Raw genomic sequence first — 13,532 nt, 5'->3', positions numbered from 1 at the left:
TGGGTCATTGCCATCATTTTTTGACGCAACCTTTCTGCGGAGAAGAAAAAAAAAAAGAAACACCTATTAAAGTTTCACCGATAGGTCAATTCTTTTAAGAGCCTTCGAAAGCTATCAGATCAAAGCAAACTGAGAAGAGCAAGTTTTGCTAAGCTCCTGCTTTGAAGGATCTTGAAGGATCAGGCCCGTATAATCTCCCCTGCTGCACAATTTGCGTCAGCACAAAGCTTAATCGCCTTATCGGCAAACCTTCCCGTGGGAATCTTTGAAACTTTGGACAACGAGATCGATGAAGAGCCGGAGGCGCAGCGCACGAGATTTGGCACATGCTGTATTTGAGCGTGTGAGCCCTTTGTTTAGTTATGTCTTACTTCTACAAATATATTTTTTCCAGCTATGGAGACCTGCAAGTGAGATGATCGTGTGTCTGTTGCGCGTGAAGCAAGCAGCCTTAGTAGCTGTTAAGGGTATGAAAATGACATGAACAGCGACCACTTAAACTTGTTCCAAAGTAATATTTCGACTTACTGCGACAGCCGAGACAAGGGAAAAGCTTTGCGTACGTGTATCTGTCATAGGCGTGTGTGAACAAACTCCTGTCTAAGTTATGCTCTTTTGGAACGTTTTGTCTTCTGCAGCGCTTACGTAATTGCATTTTTTCTACCACGAGCAACGCCCGTAGCTCAGGCGAGGCGTATCCTCTCCCGTGGTGAGCCGCCGCCAAGCGATTCCCACCCACACTTAGTGCCTCATCCGCCAAACTTCCTGCGTCCGCGCCAAGCGCGTCGTTCCCAGTGACGTCACGCGACTAACCCCTCCACCCGCGCCCTCTTTCGGGCGGACTGTCTCACGCTGTTTTGGCTCACTTTTTCTTTCTTTCTTCTCTTTCTCTCTCTCTCTTTCATGGTTCTCTCCGGCAACCGCACGACGCAGGTCGTCGCTAGCCCTGGTCGGTCTGGTTTAGTCGCCGGCAACCCAAGCGCCGTCGAGGACCGGAAGAAAGGGGGAGGAAGAACCGTCCAGCTTTCGACCCTGGTTTCGGGCAGGTTAAGAGGCCCTCTCCGGAAACGGAAGTACACAGCGTCGGGACGCGGATGCCTGGAATGCCCCGGACGATCCGTCGGCGTGTGGAGGTGTGATGTCCGGCCGTAGCCATTGTGCCCAGGAGGGGAACACCTAGGAACTGTCGAAGGAAACGAGTGAACGCGGGTGACTGGTGAAGGCGCTGCACGGAGAGCCGTTTCTGGCTGCCTTCGTTCAGTGCTCGGAAAGTGTGGACGACTTGTGTGATACAGTTTTGGATTCTACTCTGAAGTTAGCGGAAGTGGTGGGCTGCTCGGTGACTACTCGCTTGGTGTTGCCTTTTGGCTGGAGCTTGTGTTCGAGTGGACTACCTACTACGTCTCTCGGAGCTTGGGTGCGTTTTTTACCTCGCCCGTCAAGAACAATCTGGAGTCCTAGGGTGAGTTCGTGCTTTTCATCTTAAACCAAGTGCTAACGGATCCCTTTCCTCTATGCCTGCAGTTAGCGAAAAGTAAAAAAAAATGGTGCAGGTGTGGATGCACTGGATCCAACGTCATTTACCACAATGCATTTTTAATATTGTTACGCGAACGATGGATTAAACACTAAAGACTATATACAAAGCATATTTACAAAAACAACTGCAGCGCTGGCCAGTTCAGCAGACAGCTCGAAGCCCTGGAGCAGTTCGCCGTCTTCGAAGGGGCGCCTGCGCGCATCGTCCAAAAGAAACGCGAAGTATGCATGTAGCCTTTTCCCTTGCCTCAGAACCATCGTATCGGTGCGTCTAGGTATCGGTGTTGACAGGACAGTAATAAGGCTTGAGGCGCGCGACATGGACAGCGTCAGTGGAATGCGAGGCAGGTGAGGCACTGGCATTGACTGGGGCGATTCCACACGTAAGTGGAGTCATGGCACCCAGCACTCGATATGGGCTTGTGTACAGAGACAGTATATTCGAATCGTCAACAGATGAACGAGGTGCCACATGGGCTCTTGCGATGACGAATTGGAAAATGTTTGTTTTACTTTTCTAGACACTGCATCCTTAGTGCTAATGCATCTGTAAAGGTATCCGCAATACGATCCCACCATAATTCTGTGGATCCGCGTATAACTTAACAGTAAACGGCATCAAATCATTGTGATCACAAATGAGAGAAATGAATGTCAAATTATATTTCATCTTAGAGCCGTTGTCTAGTCTCGAAATTGAAGTGCACGGCGTTGGCAAACACTTAGACGCCGATGAAGATCGAATAGCATGATTTCCTTGAACCGAAATAGGAACAATGTTACTTGTACTGTTCACACCTAATGCTTTTCTTTACGTAGATTCGTTTTCAGTTATCCTAAAGCCCAGTAAGTTTCCGAAGATAATCTGAATCAAGCTAGCCCGTGCAAAGAGAATTTTGGTTTATATTCTGGAGCCCTGTATGGTGCTGTACACAGCTTTACTTCAAATATATTTTCCCAGAATCACTGCACTGGGAAAAAGTTTAGTAGTGCATTGACTACTATTAAATTCTGATGACAGAAATAAATACACGTGATTTATATCTCGCTAAATCTATTTGTAGGGCCGTTCATTATTCTGTGTCGAACACCGAATGACAAGCGCAACATTTTCGAGCTGCATTGACACTGCTCCCAGTTCATCGCTCAAGCATCGGAAAATTGTTTCAAGCAAAAGTGCAACGTGCGAAGACCTTTCGCCAAGTTTCGTTAAGCAAAGAACTTTTGTTCTCTGGACAAGAGCAGCTTTGCCAGTAACAATGTTGTAATGGTTTCGTGGCAAGTACTGGTTGTAACTCTTAATGCATTAAGAATTCCGCATGAAAAGGCTCGGCGTACAGCGCTAGCACACGAAATCGCGTGCTTTACCAATGCAAAGCATGACGACGCCTTCTGTGCACATCGCAGGCGCTGTCTATTTCCTCTTGATGATGACTGCCAGGGATTTCCCCGCCTAACACGTCAAAAGCGAAGCACATCGTTTTATGCGTCCGTACATATTGAGATAACTTAGACGATGTGCAAGTTACAAGGAGGAAGAAGGAAGTGACGACTTGGTCCATTCGCACTCTTGTTGTTCGTCTTAATTTGAGCTCTGTCTTAACTACGAGTCTCCATCTGTACTGTGCGCTGAAACCGAGTCCGAATTCCTCATGTTGCTCCTACATGTTTCTCTTCCATGTGAGCCACGGCAATAGCTTGAGTTCTTCATCAAACTTTCAAACAACAAGTGTATTCTTCATAGCGTGGAGATGTCGAACGTAACGTGCCTAGCTCCCGCAAGCTAAATAAACTAACCCCGGTAGCTCCAAGACACCTTACCAACGGGCGTGGACGCTTTCGGGCTACCTGCTCGATGTACAGTTTGTGTCACGTAAATTGTGCTAAGACTCAAAAAACGGTATCCCCAGACGAATGAAATCTGGAACATGTGCTTGGTAGATTGAGGAGGTACGTTCATACATTGTAACACAGCTAATTAAATGTTTAAGAACAATAAATTAGGTTCATTTAGCCCTGCAAAGCCCGAGCCCATTTCCAGATCAAGAAAAATAAAGCAACTTAATCACTCTTATTTGCGGCCATCGAGAGTGCATTCGTATAAAATGTTCTTTTTTTTGCGCTGAAGGCTTGCCCTTAAGGCATAATTCTTGGAGCGTATATGTGTATTATATGTGTGCTGTGAGGCCTGTGTTGTGTATTAATTGAAGCAGTGTGTTGTGGAATCTGTTGTCATGCATCCAGTGGTCATAGCTGGTTGTCACACTGTAGCGGAGGCCGGCTTGCAGTAGGAGACGCGAGCGTTCCGACTGTAAACCCGTACAAAAAAATGTTCTTCAGTTTAACTTTATACAGCATAGCAATTAGTATTTAGTAACGGGTTAGCTAACCTAGCCACAATTGAACATACACTCCAAATAATCAAAAATGCTGCCATGAGTTTCTAGTTACATTTCCCGTGCTTAACTCAGTATTTCTAGGTATCAAACTCAGCAAGAAAAAAATGATACTTTGGGCCTTTTGTGCGGATAATAAATCATTTTGCTTCAATTGCACAAGCAATTCACACTTCCACACATTAGAGAGCATGGATGTCAATATAATACATGGCTTGAAGAAGTTATCTTAAAGCCGTTTCTTTTATAGTGTTTTAAGGAAGCAAGGCACTAAAACACCTTTACAGTACCTGAACATGTCTACATGCGCTCCTCGGTTGAAGACGTTTCTAGCGTGCCGTGAGAAAAAAGCTCGCCTCAACAAAGCGACAAGCTTTACGGATACACTGTCGACCATTAAGTTAAAGGCCATGTTGTTTCACTTATGGAAGTCACCTGTGTACGCCAATTATAAATGGGAGGTTATGACATAATAAAGGAAATGTTTAACAATATGTTATAACCTTCTTTGTGTCACACCTTCTGGTGTCGCTCGGGATTTGACTGTTTCTTTTTTTCTTCACTCCTAAGTTTTCTTTGAGGGGATATACATAAAATGACCACATGACAGTCTATAGAGGCTCTATATGAGAGCATTGAGTGCTAGCTATAGATATTGGAAATGGGCACTGGAGTAGTTCACAACAATTATTTGGTACAAGCAGCTGATCATTCGTACGGCGCACTCACTGATAATATTTTCGCTTTAAGGATTGTTTGACGAATAAGCCGGTGAACCGCTTTTTGAATATAGACCGTAATTTGTTTAATACGTTTTACACCATTAGGCAATTGCCATCTCGTTTGTGTTATTTGGGGGGTTTTTAGTTTTTATTAAAGCTTGACAAAAGGTAAGTGAAGCATCCGGCATGTGTGGCAAATGATTCAGTGTTCCTTTTCGACATCGCTGCACCATATACTTCATGTATATTTGTGATCCCCTGGAAGCGCATCTTGCATCGAACGGGCTATTAAAGACTGCTGAATAACACTCACTTTCATATACCAAGTGGCCGCACTGTTGGAGTTACGAGTACACGAGTCTTAATCGTTTGCTTTCAGATCTTGCGACATGTTTGCCTGTGGTAAAAACTGTCAGGCATTGCCAGTACTGTACACCTGTGCTATAATTCGGTACATGCCAATACGGTATGCGCTGAACGATGAAAGCAAATTTTCAGTGCATTTCCTGTTTACGTGCATTTTTATTTTTCTTATATTCATGAATAGGTAAGACTTTATGCATTTATCGCTTTTATTGTACACGATGCTGCTAACGCTTCCAATTCAACTAGTTTTCAACTAGTAATTTCATTTACGCTTTGATGTTCCTTCTGGTAAAACGCCATTTTGTTATACGTGTTTTACTATAGAGCAAACGTTACTTCTTGTACTGCATAACATGCTTTTCCACAATATATTCCCGTGATATATATATATATATATATATATATATATATATATATATATATATATATATATATATATATATATATATATATATATATATGTTTACCTTGTAGCACCACTCAAGTTCTTTACGTTTGAAAGGTAGCCTGAAGAAACCGTCTTTGCCTACTATATATATATATATATATATATATATATAGCTTTACTGTGAACAAACAAATAATTAATTAATGATGTCTTATCACTTGCTGTGGCACGTTTGAGGGTAAGTATGTGTGTGCTTCAGGCGCAACAACTTCGAAAGGGTATTCCGGAAAGTTACGCTACGCCAACCAGATAAAGGGTGCACAGAAACGCAGGGAGGTTAACGAGAAGTAGTTCCGGTTGGCTACTGTGCACGGTAGGTAGAAGTAGGGGAATAGAAACATTGCACTTGGGGTGCTGCTAATTTACGATGCATTATAACTGCGAATTTTTTCACTTTGTTTACACTACGCGAACACGTTAGTGCAATGAACATAAATTACCTTGAGGAGCAAGGCGAGCAGAGAGAGGAAGAGATAGAAGGAAAGACAAGAAGAAAAAAAAAGAAGGGAGTGATATAAAGAACCTAACTGTACAACGTTATGGTGCACAAATGACTTCTGCGGAAATTTGCAATGTAAAGTTCGATTCCCAAAGGGAAATTCTGGCGCCAAATTGTTTATAACATAATCACCATCGTCATCACTTTAGGTGATGTTGACTGCAGGAAGAAGGCGATCCGCAATTACCCCGGTTTCGCATCGGATGACGCCAGCCTACGCTTGCAAATTTCCTCATTACATCATACCGCCTGTTTCTCCGATGTCTTCGAATGTGCATCCGTTCATTCGGTGTCGATTGTGTAAATTGAATTGACCATCGGTTATCCGGCTTAAGCATGACATGACCTGTCCAAGCCCATTTCTTCCTCTTCATTCGGCTAGAACATCAGCTGCCCCTCACCCCAGCCCTATTTTTCTTTTGTAGCGCAGTTTTAGAAAACAAACGCGTAATAGTTCCTCTGAGAAAAGCTTCATGCGTACAAAATTCTTGTTTCAGGAATTTGATGAGGTGAGCACTGCTTCATGTACGCCGTCGCTCGACACGTGCGCAGACAGAGGGACTACACGTCCATGTCTTTACCCGAGCAGTAAGGTACGCAGGGCCAACGTAGGCCTAATGTTATGGCACATTGGCCCTAGATTGGACAAAAATGGCTGTGGCTTAGGTAAGGTTAAGCCCAGGATGCGAAGCATACTAGCCTTTATTTTAGTTGTTGAACCACTGTTTAGCCTGGTGAACTGCTGTTGCTTGGCTATATTTGGTTCGGCTAGACGAAGAAACAACTCATGCATTACTTCTTCGCCTTCAAGAGTGGAACGCGACAGCGTTCCCGTCGACCCGCCAAGGGGTGTAAGACAATGGGCTACAGGGCAGCGACTACGCGCCCCGCATTGGACGCGGTGAGCGTCGAGCAAAGCAGCGTTCGGCGCGGCAACGAAATGTGCGCCTGAGCAAGAGACGCACGCCTTAGAAACAGCGCGTTTCTAAGGCAACACCGCATTCACTAGAGGCGCTTTTGTACCGCTTTGAAGCGTTGTACTCGTGGCTCAGTGGTAGCGTCTCCGTCCCACACTCCGGAGACCCTGGTTCGATTCCCACCCAGCCCGTCTTGCAAGAGTTGAGCCAAAGCCACTTCTCCTCTGTCGTGACGTCACGGTGTCACGTGATTTCATGGTCACCGCCGCGCCTGAGGAGCTGGGTTGAGCCCTCGTAATATGCTTCGCATAAAAATGGGGCCAGCATCACCACCGTATAATGGGCTACATGCGTAGCTGTAATATACAAGCAGGTGAACTACGTCTTTTTCCGCTGAGGATTTAACAGAAGAGATGAAACATTTTATTAGAGACGTTCCCTGAAGTGATGAATGCTTGGCATGCTTAACGTAACTCGTGGGTTACGCGAGAACGCCATGGCGGTCTGCCGAAATTTTTCGTCCGTCTCGCTCGCTGTCTGGCCGTCCGATGCTGTCTGCTGCGAATGGACCGCGGCGGGAGGCGTGAACGAGGATGCGACCAATCGGAAAGGCCTTGGAGTGGTGCTTCCGCGGTTGGAGAGCTTTAATGGTTCCCGATGAGCTCTGATTGGCTCTCTGCCGCCCCCTGTCGGCTGGCGTGCTTTGCTCCCCTGAAGAGGGTCCCGAGTGCGACGCACGGTTGAGCACGTCGCGCTTTGCAGACTGTCGCTGAAGTTGGTCGAGGAGAAAAAACAAGATAAAGTAGTGCGGTTGCCATACGTGAACGAACTTGACTCGTAAGATGTTTACCGGATGGCTTTCAAAGTCACAGTAACGAGAAATAATGGGCGATAACTGTATCAGTGAATTACGTGTGGTAAGGCCGAAAAGATGTAAGAGACGGACGGCTAAGGCACCTTGTGGTTGACGCACTAGGGCGCAGATACGTCACAAGTCATTATGGTGTGTGTCTGCTTACACTTAGTTGCTACGTAGTTTCATGGGAAAAAAAGAAGAATACGGTGTATTCTGAGGGATTAAACACTCAACCTACAAAGTTCTGATGACTTGCTTCACCAGTATGATCTAAGCATACACACAATATAGAAGCGAGAAAAAGGGTAACAAAGGCGGCGAACGGAGCATGCAAAAAAATTGAAATAAAGAATCATTTGACATTCATGGAAGGACACTGACATAATGGGACTGAGATGACGGCGCAAATTACACGTAAAGGGGAGATTCAGTTGCTCCAGTAGGCATCAAACCATGGAAATTGAGGAAGACCGGAAATAAGATGTGTCGAGAAATTCGGGACGTAAGGTGCAGGAGCGTTGTCATTATCGAAATGCGAAATCCTATCGATGACAATGAAAGCAAAACTCTGACAAACACACGACCATAAAATGCGCAGGTTTACGAGTGGTAAGTGAAGATCTGGCAATTCACTTGCAAGAAGACCCATTTTTCTGTGCCGGAAAAGAAGGCTCTGTGGTTACATCCCTGGAAATTACTGAAAAAAAGAGAACTTTGAGACTCGCGCTCAGTATAAGCTCAATATAGAAGCGCTGTCCCACGCCCGTACGTTGCCAGTGCATGAACATGCAAATATCCAAGAAACACGTGTTATGTTAATTAAGTTCTCGACGCGAACGCGCTCAGCCACGTTAATAATCCTCTTCTCTTCGATCTATAGCTGCGACTGAAGCATCATCTCCCTTGCTTTTTTGGGGAATAGCACAAATCCGCTCCAGCATATCCGTTCGCTTAACACATTCCCCTTTCCACAGCTTCTTTCCCGCGTACGAATACCGTACATTCTCCAATATCTCCACCGGCTCTGAGTGGCACCCCTTTGACGTTCCGAGCCTCGTGGTGGAAGCGCAGCTGCCAATTGTCGCGTGCAGACGAAAGAACGGACACATATATTGAGCTTTACATAGTTAATTAATTCGGTTCGCAGTAAAAAAAACACACAAAATAGGCAGATTATGCTAAATGCATGCAGCGGTTTCTGTTCTCGACTCACGACCCCTGTCGAACCTTTAACCTGCCACTTTTTTTTTGCGCGATAGCATTATGCGGATGATTCAAGGGCCCTCGGCATTGCTCGTTATCGCAGAAAACAGATTGGACAGAGGGGGAGGCGCATGAAGTAAAAGAGCAAGAAAACAAGTCATGAGGTGAGGAAGAGGAGGAGGCAAGCTTAGGTGGTTACGTGTGCGTCACGTGACAATGCGGCATCATCCCCTCCGCTCGCTGCGTTGCCTCGGTCACTTTCAGCGCCCTCGCAAAGGGATGGCCAAGCGAGAACGGAAAGCGGCTGCCGCTGGGGCGTAGATGGGCGTAGCCGGACCGACCTAGTGGCGGACGCGTCGCCTAGGGTGCATGTAGATAAGGAATTTATAGTAGCGCCATTTTTTCGCTTAGAGTGAGTGAGTGAGTGAGTGAGTGAGTGAGTGAGTGAGTGAGTGAGTGAGTGAGTGAGTGAGTGAGTGAGTGAGTGAGTGAGTGAGTGAGTGAGTGAGTGAGTGAGTGAGTGAGTGAGTGAGTGAGTGAGTGAGCCACTATGACGACATTGGAAACGTTGACAACCGTTCTGTCGCCGCCTTCTCCACCAACAGTGGATTGTTGAGTGAGCAAAGGATGTTAATATCATGTCGGCGTGGCCGCCAGGAACGCCAGGCCGGACGTTGGGCACGCCGGGACGGCGGCCTGTAGACAGACGCAGACGAGGGTCCGAGGCCGAGAGCTACTTAACTGAAAGCGCCGCGCCTTAGACAGGCTTAGCGTCGCTATCACAGCGCCCCCTGAGGGCGTGTAATTGTCGGTCTCGAAAACGAAACCCCGATGTAACAGTTAACATAAGGTGATACAAAAAAAGGAAGGGGCCGGGCAATAAAGAACATTTAGTAACCATGCTCAAAGGACAATATTCAAGGTAGAAAAGAAAAGCAGTACATAAATCAATCTGTAGCCAGCACAAAATTCTGCGGCATAACAATAACACACAGCGACATAGAAAGTGTCGACATAGACAAGCGACATAGACAAGGTTGCTTTCAATGAAGAGGGTTGTTGAAGATTTCAAGGCTGAGCAGTGTAATGATCCGTTATCCCATGGCCCAAGCAACTTTTTTATGCTGCAGGGATGATTATCAAGAGTTATCAACGTTGCTTTCAAAGCACGTTTTTGCTGTTCATGCATCATCATCATCATCAGCAGCAGCAGCATCATCATCATAGCTATATGTCCACTGCAGGATGAAGGTCTCTCCGAGCGATCTCCAATCCCCCCTGTCGTACGCTAGCGGATACCGGCTTGCGCCTGCAAATTTCCTGATTTTATTACCCCACCAAATTTTATGCCGTCCTCAACTACGCTCCCCCTTCCCCTGCAGTTTCAAGCCTAAAGACAGTCTTTGTCCAACACATTGAGAAAACTAGATGATCCTCCTCTGTGTGAAGAGACTGTACTAGAACGCCGTCCCCAGGGAATATCGGCTCAGAAGGCAGTGAGGGCAAATTCGTGCTTTCTGAGAATGCCTGGTTTGTACGAGCGGCTTTTCCTGAAGTGCTGTCCATGCCCGTCTTATAACCTCTCTCCTTTCTCTCTCTTCCCCTTCTCCGTTCCCTTAACTTAGGGTAGCCAACCGAACTCCTGACTAGTTAAAATCCCTACTTTCCTTATATCCCTCTCTTTCGCGCTCTCTATCACTTCTCTCTGGCTCGGCAGCACGTACGCCTATGATACATTGTTCGCAGGGCAAAACTAGAAAGGCCGCTCAGCAGCGTTCAATCGCACGTTAATGCTTTCGCATTCACAGCTCACAAGAAGTGCTTAGGTGTCCTCGGATTTTCGTTAGCACTCTGTACTCGCTACTTTCCCGTTCCGACACTAAGCACAAATAAATTGGTCATAACAAACATAACACTATGTTTTCTTTTCTCTTCATGTGCGTTTTGTTTGCGTTATGCTTCGCAATTTCACATCCATGATCAAGACCAACCCTACGCGTAGCCGTTTGTCAGGCTGACACACTCATACCCTTCGTGACTTGCAAGTACAGTGAACGCAGCGTTGTTGAAGGGAAACGCCCCGCAGGGTAGGTGGCGATTGCTGTTGGGGACAAGATAAGACTTAAAGCTTGCAAATTTTTTTAGACCGCAGTGTTACCGGCGTTGAGGTTGGTAGGGGCGAGCGATTGGTGTTAAATTCAATGTGTTCAAGTTTAGAGAAATAGCCGGAGTGTGTTCGTGTTCTAAAGGTGGGTTTCTACTTTACAGTTGCAAATATTTGTAGAGAACTGGGCCCTTGGTGCATATTTTTCCGTTTGATTGTGATAGAAATTATACAGTTGCGCGAGGCGCATTGCCACCATTGGCGGCTCCGTAGTGCTGCCACGCTATCGAGTCCGAATGCGCTGCTCGCACGTGGTGTGTTGATGCTCTCCAGAGACGCGAAGTGCATTCTGTTGCAAAAACTGAGGAAGGGGACGTAACCTTTAACGCTACTCTTAATATCATCGGTGTCTAAGTCATGGGAAGTATTCTGTAAGTGTCCACCTAGGGGACACGTTCATTTCGTCCAATGACAGAAAACAAGATCCTTGGAACCTGGCCTACGCGAACATCAGCGTGGTCCGCTATGAAGGCGATACTTGAAAGACACGGGACTTTCTGACAAATTGTGACTGTACACTGTGTGACGTAGGACTGTACGGTGACACTGCGTAAGACTAGGAACGCCTTTGCGGGCTGCGTGACAGTGCTCACAGAAATACTTCGTGTGTACGTGCGTGTGTGTGCTTAGGTTTTTTTTTTCCTTTTTTTAACCTTCTTTCTTTCTCATCTATTGCATCCCCTTGCCCCTCCCCCGTACAGGGTATCCAACCGGAGATAATCTCTGGTTAACCTCCCTGTCTTTCCTTGGCCTTTCTCTCTCTCTCTCTCTCGTCTGCTGCAGAAGTGCTGATTGGCTGGGGCGCCGGTCTCCTTCTGACCGCTGCCCCTACCTATCCAATAAGAACTTCAGCTGCAGACACCAGAGACATGTCCACTAGGTGGTCACTCACAGAATACCCCCCTTCCCTCCCCCAGTAGAGCCTAATTGCCTCCTGCGGCTGGCATAAGAGTTGCGCGGACGCATACCATAAGCACACTATAGACGGTGACAGCCTAAGCCATAGTAGCGCACGTCCTGTTGTCTTTCCTGTCCGCGTGAATCCAGCGCTATGACCTCCAATAATGCAACGAAACAACTAGCCCAAAAATTTGCACTCCAGGTAGGAATTACAAGGTTTATGTGCGCTGCCCATCTCGAACACATTGTGCGGTGATGCGCCTGCCATTCAGATTCACTTATTCCCCTGACGTCAAAAGGTGTGCCTGCCTAAAATGACTGTTTTCTTCCTGCGGAGCGGTCCATGTGTCACTGGTTTCATGATGAAGCCTGAACGTCAAGCGCGACGTTTATGGGCTATCTGTATGGGTGACTTCTCAGCCATAGCTAACATTTAACTTGAAACAATTAGCTTTTACTGTATAATTTGCCTAGCGTTTACCTTAGCAGAGTAAAATCATTAAGCTGTGAGCGGGGTTCAGTAGGCTTGGCTCCCTTTCAAAGGTGAAGGGCCGGTCCATTGCGCTTCTTCTGGAAGGAGTTTGTAATTCTTTGGTTGTCACCGACTTATAGCTTTATTGCTGAGCATTTGTGGGTGTACGCACTTTTCTGAAACTAAGAGAACATAAACATCCTGGTAGCAGCGCTGTCTAATACGTCACTGTTCGCAGGCTAAGGCCGGTGATTTCCCGTCCGTCTCATTCGATGCACCGCTCAGGTGGGGCGCCTGCAACGTCATTGGTGGCGCTCCTCTTCAAGCTAGCGTTATGGGACGCCTGGTAGCTGCCAGGGCGTTGTTCCTTCTGCGCAGCAGCGTATGCCTTGCTTGCTGCGACATGCACCGTCTGAGGAGTTAAAGCGTAGCTCTAAATCTTGCTATCATCGTCAGCGTCGCGCCGTTCGATCGCAGCCGCCAGTTCTTTTTTTTTGTCTTTTTTATTTTACTGCCATCAATGTTTGGCGCATTCATTTATCTTACACAGGCTTGCTCCTCATTTCTAGTGCAATGCATTGTTCTTTCAGTGTTTATCGCTACAATGCTAGGAACAATGGCGTACACTCGGTCGAATGCCTGTAAACTATGCCACAGGGGGCGCTACAGGCGCTTGCTGAGAAGATGGGTATGCAGAAGTTGTGATGGATACGCCGGTGTTACTCACGCGTAATTGCTTTCACCCGGCAAATTGTTTGCCTTATACTTGTGAAGCTGAGCAGTAATCGTACAACCATCTTCTCTAACTCTAAGCGAGCTTAGAAGTAACCCTCGATCGGTCTAACGGCTACTAACGCGCCAGTGGTAGAGGCACTCATTACGGTAATTCGGTTATTCTCTCCCACTCCTTCTGTCGCAGCTGTTTCCATTTCGACTTAGAGGTAAAGTAAGCAATCTAGATGTTCGATTGCGGTCACGTTTAGGTCGCCGTGTTGCAATACCGCTGCGCTCATTACGGCTACAGTGAAGGGAGCAGTGTTGCGCCCTTTT

General features: G+C 46.5%; 1 protein-coding gene across 1 annotated transcript in view; it reads left to right on the top strand.

Moving 5' to 3' along the window:
• LOC139050435 (excitatory amino acid transporter-like) overlaps positions 1–13,532 on the top strand; it is a 217,440-nt gene that overhangs the window by 49,244 nt on the left and 154,664 nt on the right. The window contains exon 2 of the mRNA XM_070526808.1: positions 934–1,462. The gene's annotated coding sequence lies outside the window, so the exon portion shown is untranslated. The remainder of the gene's footprint in view (positions 1–933; positions 1,463–13,532) is intronic.

The sequence above is a fragment of the Dermacentor albipictus genome, chromosome 10 (genome assembly GCF_038994185.2).
Source record: "Dermacentor albipictus isolate Rhodes 1998 colony chromosome 10, USDA_Dalb.pri_finalv2, whole genome shotgun sequence".
Taxonomy (NCBI): Eukaryota; Metazoa; Arthropoda; class Arachnida; order Ixodida; family Ixodidae; genus Dermacentor; species Dermacentor albipictus.
The sequence above is the reverse complement of the archived record's forward strand: the minus strand, read 5'-3'. Positions and strand labels throughout refer to the sequence as shown.